At 38.0% G+C, this 11,420-nt stretch overlaps 1 protein-coding gene across 3 annotated transcripts in view; it reads right to left on the minus strand.

Moving 5' to 3' along the window:
- The window catches only part of LOC121636218 (membrane-associated guanylate kinase, WW and PDZ domain-containing protein 3), a 148,124-nt gene that overhangs the window by 93,224 nt on the left and 43,480 nt on the right, over positions 1-11,420 (minus strand). The gene's annotated exons all lie outside the window — the stretch shown is intronic.

Consider the following 11,420-nt stretch of genomic DNA (forward strand, 5'->3'; position numbering starts at 1 on the left):
CCCACTATCACCATTTCTTTTCACTCCCTCCAAACTCCAGCTCCTCATATACCCCAGCCCCCCTCTCTTTAAGCAATGGTCCGTGACATTATCCATCCTGTGCACTCCTTCCCCACCCGGTTCCCCCAAGGAGAACCATATCGGCTGCCTGTCTCCACAGCGACTCCATTTTTTTTTTTTGTGAGTGTCTTCAACAAATGGAAAATGACAAGAACAAAATGGGTGGTGTGTATTTCCAACTGGTGAGAGACAGGGAAAAAAAGAAGAAAAAAAGACTGTCATGGTTGGGTAAACTGAAAAAGGAGCTCACCCTCACCTCACAACTAACAAGCAATGACCCTTGCAAATTCACAAATTTGCCAGCTAACACTAGCTATTCTCGGTGCACTTGTATTTTTCTTCGGCAGCACCACTGGAAATAATGAAAAAAAATGTGCATGAAGAGGTCAAGGTCAGTTGACATCTGCCCAAAGGAAATTCCCACTGAATCGACCCAAAATTACCTATAAGCTAAAACATTCATGAAGCTTGTTGCTTGTTGTGGTAGAACTATACATACACTCCTTTCACATCCTTTCACTGTAATAATTACAGGCATTGTTGTTCTGCCTTCAAGCTGGTAGCACAGTCAAGTCCACAAACATAAGATGGTGCATCTCCATTGGAATATTCTAAATAATGGGGATCACACCACATCCCATCATTGATGTTTTATTTTTTTTACCAATCAATATCATTGCAGATGCTTGAAAGTGATCTCCTTCTCTTAAATAGGAACTGTGTATCATTCATTCAGTCCAAAAAGCCATGCACATGGAAACCAGGTGTCTTGGGCGGGATAGTAGCCTCCAGAACAATTTTTAACAAAATTTAAAAATAAATTTCATTCACATGTGGGCCTCCTTGTGCAGCAAAAGACTATAATAAGCACACTCAATCCCTTCTAAGCTCTTCCTGTTTCCCAGCACAGCCTTGGTGTCAGGCTGTCAGGCTAACTCATGACACTGCAGGTGGGAACAGTATGTGATGCCTTTTGATTATTTTTAAGCATCATTAAAGCACTGTCAATAGTAGCGCTCTAATTCTTCTTTAGATTGATATACAAACAATGCAGTAGTATTATGAACAGGGAGTGGAATGGTTGTAGGTGGTGGAAAAAATGTCTTTTAAAAAGAGCCACAATGAGTATCACAGACATTACTTTTGATACAACTACTAAAACTAGTCCTGGTAGTCCTGTTATCTGGCCAGTTACTACTAAAGTCATTTTCACACAATGATCATGCTGTTTTAATTGTATTGACTTTGCTGTAAATACAAAAGTCAACTTCACTGGGAAGGTGTTGTTCCCTCGTGGTACATCACACAAGTTGAACAGAGGCAACTTTGCAGCTTACAAACAGATAATTCTACAAAGCTGGCTTGCTAAGTGCTGCACTTAGTGTTGTAAAAAAAAATTTTTTTAATTAGCACAGGTATCGATACTTAAATGCCACTTTGGGCTCCTCGAGCTGCAGGAAGAGCAGAAGAAGTTTTTTCCTTCTCCATAACCAGTCTGAAAATTCACAGCGTGAAGCTGCAGCTGCCTGATCATGCCCTGGCTTAAAGTCAGATATTAAGGCCTTTTAATGTAGACTATAGATAAACATTTAAAAAGCTTTTTCTTATTAATTTAGTTTTAAAAATGAGTAATCTTAACTAGCGTGTTCTAGTGGTTGAAGTATTTATTTAGTTGTGTAATTTTTATACCACAGTGAGCAAGCAGTCTGACAACACTGCTTGAGACTGCTTATGTGAAGACTGTATCTCTTCACAAACTAATACAGCTTTAAAATAATGCATAATGCATTTATTTTAAACTGTTAATGTATTTTCTTATATTTACTAATATATTTTTGTTGTATTGTTTGGATTGTGTTGTTACTTTTATGGTGTTCTGACTTTAATTTAAAAAATAATTATTTTTTTCCCACCTAATAATATAAAATAGTAACGGGTATCGAGCACCAGCCTTAGTATCTGTATCGAGTTTGAAATTCTAGTATCGTGACAACCCTAGCTGCACCGTATCACTTTCTTCTTAAAGAGGCACAACTGAAATTTAGCAGAATTTAACAGTGAGTTGCCCCCTATTGACGTCTAATTCGGCATCCATCATACATCTACTTTGGGCTCTCTCTAGTCAGTAAAAGTTAATCTGATGTTGAGTCTTATCACTTGCTCTGTCCCCCCCCCCCCTCTCTCTCTCTTTTCCTTTTTTTCCCCTTGCAATAATGCCCTCTTGCAGTTCTTTGATGAATCAGCCATGGTGCGCATTCAAAATGGCTGGTGTGTGTGATGCAGTGTGTAAAGCAAAACTGAGCTGTCATGTGACACATCATCACATCACTCCAGGAATGAACATAGAAAATGTCACTGTATGATCAAAACAAGTCAGAAAGGTATACATTTTAAGGTCAGAATGTTATAAAATGCTACTTTAACACATCCATGCCAAGTCAGCTCAGAGTTCCCCTCCATTGCAACGCAGGGCTGTGTCAACGGCGCATAAACTTCAACTCCCCCTTCTACAACTGATGAGCCATGGGGTCCCATCAGTTCTGCCTTAAACAGCCAGCGTGAAAAGGGCTAATACCTTTTAAACTTACTGCTGCTAAGTGCTGTAACAACCTTTAGCCAAAATACCATTACAACTGATACCAGTGTTACTAAAACTACATGATGGTCAACAATCATCACATTAGCTATGACTGCATGGGTTATGGAGGTGATATTACTTCCATTACTCCTTACAGTAGAGAGAAACATTTCTATATTAAAACATGGAACAAGGAATGATCCAGTCAGCAGAGAAAATATTCTGTCCCTACCTTTAAAGTGTCAGATGTTGACTTGACAAGTAAGTGTGTTGACCAGCTTAGAGAGTCAAGAGCATGGTCATCATAACACTTCACTCTCAGGACAACGCTGGTGCAAGAGAGATGACAAGCTTCTTTGCAAACATGCATTTCTGTTGCAATGTCTAAGCTTCTACACCATGAATGAGCTTTCCTCAGATTGTGTTTTTAGATAGATAGCAAAGGGATGCATGAAACTACAGCTCAACTCTGGGAAAATATGTTAGCATTTTAGGTTTCTGGAAAACAAATTAGAGTTGGTAATAAAGGTTTTTTTTTTTAATACACAACGTGTACAAAATTCCTGTAGGTATATTATGTTTGTTTTTCTTTTATAGTAAAACATGAAATAATGCATGTGTGACAGTTTGCATGCCTTCAGAAAATATCTTAAAAACATCGGCACAAAAATGGCAAATAAAAAAAATTTTTGTTTCCTGGCGTTTGTACTGGGAAATGATTAAACATGTGGATTCCTTGAATAAGAGAGCTGGCAATGCATTATCTTTGCTGCTATTTTTACAAATTTTATGCAATTCAGACATGCTATTTGGAAAGCACAGACAGCACTATGCCACCTCTGTTTGGTCAGTGTAAACAAACTATGTGAGCCATGTCAGCATATTGAGGAGGTAAGCTCAACTTTTTTTTTGTTGTGTGATCTTTTTGTCTTTTGTTTTTCTTCAAAAATTTGTAAGTCATGGTGGACCGAATTGGATCAAAAGACCAGGATTAACTTTGAATGTGGGTTTCCTGTAGAGACATCTTGAGTATGTAGTGTGTGGGTAGACTGCAGACCACCTATTTTTTATGAAATATTTTTAAGTCCAGATTTTAAGTTACTGCTGTCTATATGGAAATTGAAAGGAAAAAAGCAGATTTGTGTAAAAGCCAGGATGATGTGGCAAACCTGAGGTGGGTGATGCTGAAGAAAAACAATCGTAACTGACTGTAATCGGTTGTGAGATCTGTCAGCAAAGATTCTCCAAATCTTCCTTCTGCTTTTCCCTCAAGAACCAACTGGTGGGCTTATAATTAAAAATGCAGCTAAGATTTTCTCATAGCTACAGAAAAACCTTACAACCTGACCTCAAATCAATATCATGATTAACAACAAGTTACCTTGATTACAATTAATTATCAATTATTTTAGTATAATTTCTTTTTAGCCCTCATAGCTAAATGAAAGTTTTTGTTCTAAATATTTTCATAATAAAAGAGCAGATATTGATTTCAAATTAAGTTCAAGGAAGCAGACACAGTTTAACTATATATCAGAGGTCACTAACAAGCAGACCGTGGTCTGGATCCAGAACCTGTCCCATATGGACCTGGACCTTGAATAATCTGATGGGGTGCTGGTGCAACTTTTGTAGTCTTCACGGGAGCAGTCAGCAAACATGCAGACCATGTGAGTTAAGCCATCCCATGTGACTGTTTTTCTATTGAGTCTCTTGCAAATATCATTAGTCAGTTTTTTTGGGCTTGTTTTCCAGAATATAGTTGCTTATTTGAGCTTGCCCTGCTCCTGGTATGAAGCCCTCCTGATTCACTCACAGCTGTCCACAATGAAGCAATAACTCATGGATTCAGAAAGAGAAATATGAGCGCATTAGTCCCTTTTTTAAGCATCTACAACAATTTACAGTAATTTTAACTTTTTATATGATTTTGTCCATATTCTTTATTAATAGACATTGATATCTGATGGTAAGCCAGGGTGGGATCAGCCAGTGTCAGCTTTGTGCATTTCATTTTCAGCCTGGTCACGGGGCAGAGGTGAACGTCTCCAGATCCGAGAAAAAAACAAACAAAAAAAAAATCTCTTGATCTGACTGCAACTGTGTACTAGGACTGCGCCTGTTATCAGTGATTTTGGACGGGAGCAGGGCCCACAGCGGCATTGCTGGTCACTGAGCAGAGTAACGACATGTGCTTTCGTGTCAGTTTCCAAAAGCCTCCAATAACACCAGAAAAGTCACTAGATTTGTCACTAGTCATTTATTTATTTTTTTAAATTCGCTTTAAAAGTCAGCAGGATGGATTTAAAGCTGTGAAGCTGCTTCCTTCTAAACACAGAAGGAACAATATGTGATGAATATCAGTCGTCAGGTGAACAGACAGAAAGCAGGATTAGAATCTCACAGCTTCTAGATGGTGAGGAGAGAGAAATATTCACAATATGCACAATAACTTCCATCCATGCACTTTTAGTGGTTCAATATTAAGGCTGGGCAATATATTGAGATTTTCAAATATAACAAGACTTTATCAGACGTGATATAGAATGAGGGAATATCGTTTATATTGACATAGCTTGTTTAGAGTTTTTTTTTGCATTTTGAACAGCTGTATTTTTGTTATGGTCATTGAAAAGTATGCCAGCAGCTCTGACATAGATTTGGACATGATGGAGCTCTTCCCGCTGTTTCTAACAGTCTGTGGTACCAACACAACTTTCAAGCTCTACTCTGCACTCTGCACTCCGCCCTCTACTGTATTAGATGCGGAGCTCAGTCAGACTGGGGCCGAAGAAGAAGAAGAAGAAGAGCGGCCACTGATGTCACTGTCCTGCGCCGCCTAGGATTGCGAATACAAATTGAATTTTGCAACATGTTTTGCGGGGCAGACATGAAAACAAAAAAGCAATGTCCTTTACGTTTTCTTTTTAGTTGTGTCATAAAAAGAGTAGTTTGCTGGGGCATGTTTGGAAAATTAAATCTTAAATGTCCTTTTCTTTATCATTTTAATTAAGTTACAAAATGAGCAGGAGAAGAAAATGAAAATGCAGTTTGTATTATTTATTATTAATTTTATTTATGAGTCAAAAAATGCAGCTATACTCTGAAAATGAAAAAGCATTTCTGTTAATCATTTTAAATTGAAATAAGATACAGAATCACTTCCATATCTTCAGTGCCAGATAGAAAACTTCTCATTTTAAAAAACCTGCTCTCTACCAACCTGATGCAGCAGAACCAGACGTGGAGGAAGAAGCATTGGACTGCAAGTCTGCATGTGGCCATTGAGGAAGAAGTTTGGAAAAAAAAAATATATATAATCTCACACTGAATTATGATATCCCAAACCTTGGCTCCTTTGAATTTTACTTGAATCCCCCTGCTCTATATAGTCATTTAATGAATATTTTAAAATATATTTAAGAGAAATAATTTAAATAACTGACATGTACATTGATTATTGGTTCTGAATGTCAGTTTTGAATAAGATTAACTGTCCAGCCCTACTTTGAATACAGATTAAAGTCCTAAAGCCTGTAAAGATATTACACACAATGCTTCATTAATCACTGGCAGCATCTTGTGTTTGTGTTTTAGTCTAAATATCCTGCAATTTCAATAATGTTTAATAAGCAGATGCTGATTTGAAATAAGGATTTAGGATTTACAGCTATTAAGATAACTAGATTTAAAAGCACATTTATACCAGGTTAGTCAGAGGAACTCTGGGAAAGGATCATTTAGTTACAAGTTCTTGGATGACACTTGACACCTTCCAGAAAATGTTTTTTCCACAGGCTGGACAGGCTGGTTTAGATTCGCTTCCCTGCAAAGGGATTAATAAAGTATTTTTCATTTCATTTCATTTCATTCCCAAAATGTTAAGAACATTATTAAAAAGAAAAATCACAACCTTTTACTTTTTATCAAAAGTTTTGCTTGTTTGTGCAATTAAGCCAAACATAGTTGTTACATTTGATTTTCTATTTAGAGCTGACTCAATATCTCACAACTGCGCTGCATGCATCTACTGTGAATTTAACAGAAGAGGGTTGTCAATATTGAATAGACCACTGCATAAACTAAATCCACTGAATTGTAGGAATTAATAAAATAAAATGAAATAAAATAAAAGGATCAAAGGTGTTTGGATCCTCAATGTGTCCCACAGTGCAAATGAAGTCTAGTTAAATTAACACTGACTCACAACTCACAGCCATTCTTCTTTGAGTTGCTCATTAGGTGACTGAAGCACCCAGCTATGATAGTTGCAGCCAAACACAGACGGATGGCTCACTGTCCCTGTGGTGATTGTGATGCAGGGCAGTTAAAACTTGCTGTCTCAGTTGACCAACACAGTCTTCCCTCTCTGATTCATTACAAACCAGAGAAAGCCTTTGAGCGTATACAGTTCTTCACTGTAGCAGATCTCTATAGATATTGTGAGACCCATTCGATCTACCATAATAAATGGGAAATAATGCAGTATTAACTTATATGTGGATGTATGGATGTATAAACTGGATTTACTCTTAACAGTTTTAGTTTTATTAAAGCTGATGGAATGAATGTGCATGAATCTGCAACCTGTAGCCGTTTGTCTCTCATCGGTCTTCATCTAGGACATTCAGCATCATGATGGATGGACCTTCAGCACCGCTTCTGAAGGCAACATGTCATTCTTTGATGGTTCAGTTTTTTAAGTAAAGCTACTCTATTATGACATGATCTTGCTCTCCAGTGACATGACTGTTTCACACGCTGTGGTGCATTTCTAAGATCAAAGCGGACCAGAGCTTAATGGGTTCTCCAGCCACCTGCTTGCTGATACCACACATATGTGTGGAACACTTCAAACTCAGCGAACTCCAGTTAACCACAAAGAAGATCATATTCACTATTTTTTCTCATCTGCAAGGGAAACAAGCTCTCTAGGCGTTTTTTTCAAAGTGAGCACAGGCAAAGATGAAGACAGTGAAGCAAGAAAGAAACTTATTAAAAGTAAGGAGATGCTCAATGAGGGTAAAAAATAGCAGCTGCTTTAACCATGTTTCATTTGATTTGGAGGAATCCAAACATCACAAAGCGTACGCATCATAAAAAAAGTGCTTGTTTCAAGTTTGAGACTGCAGTGAAGGGGATGAGTTCTGCAGCTGCCCACCCCCAGATTCACTGCATTTCTGACAGAGAGTCTGAGAATACAAAGTCAACTTTAAGTAGGTCATTTCAAAATATGAAAAAAGTCATGTTTTGAGATACTGGAAAGGAGGCTAATTCAAGCATATTGATCCTCCTTAGCATCATTTTAAAATTGTAATCCTCAGAGAACTAGTTTAAAAGTTTGACTTGTGTGTTTTTATGTGACTCGGACTTCAGAGAGAGCAGAAAGATAATAGCATTTTCAATAACACAGGTTTTGAAGTCTTCAACACAAAAAAAAAATTCTTTGGGACACCCAGGAGACCTGGTCCATATTGGCTTCAAGCCCAGGATATAAACCACGTTTATATTTTCCTGACTGATGAACACTACTGAAGCTACAGCAATTTCTCTCTGGCCCTCTCCTTGTTGCATCTGTGATTCAGCAATGCTGCTGCAGATGTAAGTGATGTAGAATGACTGTTATATGTCTGGACACCTAGCACATTTAGAGCAGAAGGTCACTGGCATCTACAGAAGTATCGTATGCACATTGTAGCCTAAAGGAGGGGGCTGCAACAGCACTCAGTATAAAGCCTGATCCCTGTTTACTCAGAGGAAGTCTTTCAAAGTTACAAGAAAGGGGTGAGAGGAAAGAAAAACAGTTTGTTACCTAACACTTAATAGACTGTACTGGTATTTTTGCGCATAGTCGCGCCATAAGGTCCACGCGAATAAAGCAGTGGAGCTAATAAAAGCTCAAGTTGAAAAATGCTGGTATCTGGGGGCTGGATGCATGCTCCTAGAACTGGTCTGCACTGAAGAGCAAAGGACTGGCTTTGTGAAAACTCGTGCTGATGTGAAGCTAAAGGACAAAATCAATATTGCCCTCCTAATTCAAATGGTATGCTTATTAGTTTTACAAATATTCAGTGTAGAGATATTGGGATTGTGGATTTAACCACTGCTACAACCCAGATTATTTTTCTCATCGTACAAAAATCAGTACATGCCCAACAATGTGGGTAGGTCTGTCTGTCTGCTTATTGCTGGTATCTTAGCTGAACAATTTAGACACTATTTTGTGAATGTTTTAGGAAAAAAAATTAACATTGTGTTGAGGACATGACATATAGAAGAAATGCAACAATAACGTTTTAACACCCAGTGTATTATATTTGATACACACAGTTTCTGAGACCTATTGCATCACAATATGGTAAAAACATTACTCAAAACTCTACAATTTGAAACTTGTCTTATATCCCCTAGTGGACACCAGATACTTGTCCCCCAGTGGATACCTTTTGAACTAAAATAATTCTGATATCTCACATATTAATATTATTTTCATGCAAATTATTACAATTGTAATTATATTTTGTTAAAGAGCCAAATAAAGACTTTACATTTATAAAAGAACCAATTTTCTGCCCATTATTTTTTTGGGGTCAAGCATTAAAGGGTTAAGTACAACAGAAATACAGTTTTGTTTTTTAAGCCTATAAGTTATTAAATATTTTTCTTGTTTTTATGTAGAATAATTTAGTTTTCCTCATAGTCCCAAAACAACTGATCCAAGATCCAGCAGCAGTCCAAGGAAAGAGACTGGAAACTAAATCAGAGGGTAGAAATTTGAGGTCAAGTCTGAACATTACACAAGTCTTGGTTTCCATCAATTTTCCTAAAGAATAACAAGCAGCTATCTGACCCATGAAACTGTGAAATGGACTGCACCATTTTATGCACAACAAAATTTGTGTCCTGCAACCACAGAATAGCCTCACTGTTGATAGTCAGTGATGTTAGTGAGTGAGTGAGAGTGCGAGTGAGTGGATGAATGAGCAAATGCAGAGTCAGACACAGACGAGGAATGAGAAGAGAGGCAGAAAGTCGTGAGGGAGACAGCTAATGGGGAGCAACAGCAAATATGCCTGCTGCTCAGAGCTCAGTCCATTGAAAAAGATATAACATTCTCTCAGAGGGAAACTGCAGGATGCCAGCCTTGTTAGCCAGACAGACAGCAGCCTGCATCCCAGCAGCCCCTGTTGCATATTCATTCTGTCTGATTAATGGGTCCCAGTTCTGTGGGTGTTCTGTTTCTCTATATGTTCGGAGACTTTTTTCTCCTGAGATGCAAGGATGTGCATCTGGCATTTTCAGCAAGCAAAACTCACAATCTGCATTGTAGTTAATCTAAAAATGGATGTTTTTATTTTGTTTAGTTTTTTTTTTTTTAAATACTTGCTCCAAGAGCATTTTGGAGTTCCAGCTGAGATTCTTTATAATTCTAATATCATTATGGCATGGAGTGTTTTCCCCTTGAAGAAAATAAATTAAATATCATTACACTATCTACGTTTTACTTTGCTACCGGCTATTACTGCTGCTTAGTTTTAATGTTTCACTCAGAATATTACTCTTTAAGTAGTCTTAATCATTGCTCATCATTGTTCGGTGAAAACAGAAATAATTTTAAAATTAAATGCAGGTCTTTTATCCTGAGAACTTTCCAAACGCATCCCTGCAAACCCGACTTTTTCAGCTGGTTGGATCGGTTTATTCCCTCTACCAATCGCATCTGCTCACAACACTAAAGCATGTTGTTTTCAATATATTTCCAATGTTCTTGCAGGAATTATGTTCACTAAAGAACCACTGCAACTCTTGTGCCGTCATTCCCGGCTAACAAATGAGAACATTTAGTCACAGACGAGTGAGCCAAAATAACAAATCCTTTTTCAAAACAATAAGTATGCAGTGTCTTTGTACTTGAGGCCCTAAAACAATCTTACTTACACTGAATACCAGGGTTGCTTTTTTCTTTTATCCTTTTTTTTTTACAGCAGCAATTACAAACAGCTAACAGAGAAACTCTTACACTACACCCAAGCATCAAATCCAATTAGTACGATGAAAATCCTCTGCTGGGGAGGAAAGAGGCCAACCAGATTCCTACAGACAACAAACTCTTCTCAGTTCATCTCTCAGCTGCACCAGCAGCAGCTGACCTGCCTCTTCAGAGCTCTGCTCTCTATCCCAGCTGCGTTATCATCAGTACATCTAATTAGTGTCAAAAAGTACTTTTACCACAGATGAGTCTTTGCACACCATTACTTGTATTCTGTCACACCCTACCTTCTTCCTCAGTCTGTCTGTGTGAAAACAAGTTGTGCAAGTGACCCTGTGACATGAACAAAAAGTCCTCTGGGCATTCACCCAACTCTGTGTTTACGGCCGTTTCCCCCGGTGCATCTACAAGTTTGTTCCAGCTCTTTGAATTTATGCCAAGGTTGCGCTTGAACATAGCGTGGTGGCATGTAGCAGTTTAGTTGGGAGCAGCTAGGTATTTAGAGCCAGCAGTCGTCTTTTAAAACAGTACCCAGTGATAGCTGGCACATCAGTAACCTGCGAAGAGCTTGCCAAGCAGCAGAGCTAGAGCCTGACCACAACAGATGTGCCAGAAAGGTGGCTCACAGATGCGCTTTGGTTGGTTGTCACTCAGACAAAAATCTTTTAAGACGTTTCCTTAAGACAAGGTGGTGTATAGATTTGCTTATTAAACTTAGCACATTTTTTTTTATCTAAAAAGGTAAACAATTGCTTGTCTTGACAAGTAGCTTGCAGAGAGGAAATAAAATAA

The sequence above is a fragment of the Melanotaenia boesemani genome, chromosome 3 (genome assembly GCF_017639745.1).
Source record: "Melanotaenia boesemani isolate fMelBoe1 chromosome 3, fMelBoe1.pri, whole genome shotgun sequence".
NCBI lineage: Eukaryota > Metazoa > Chordata > Actinopteri > Atheriniformes > Melanotaeniidae > Melanotaenia > Melanotaenia boesemani.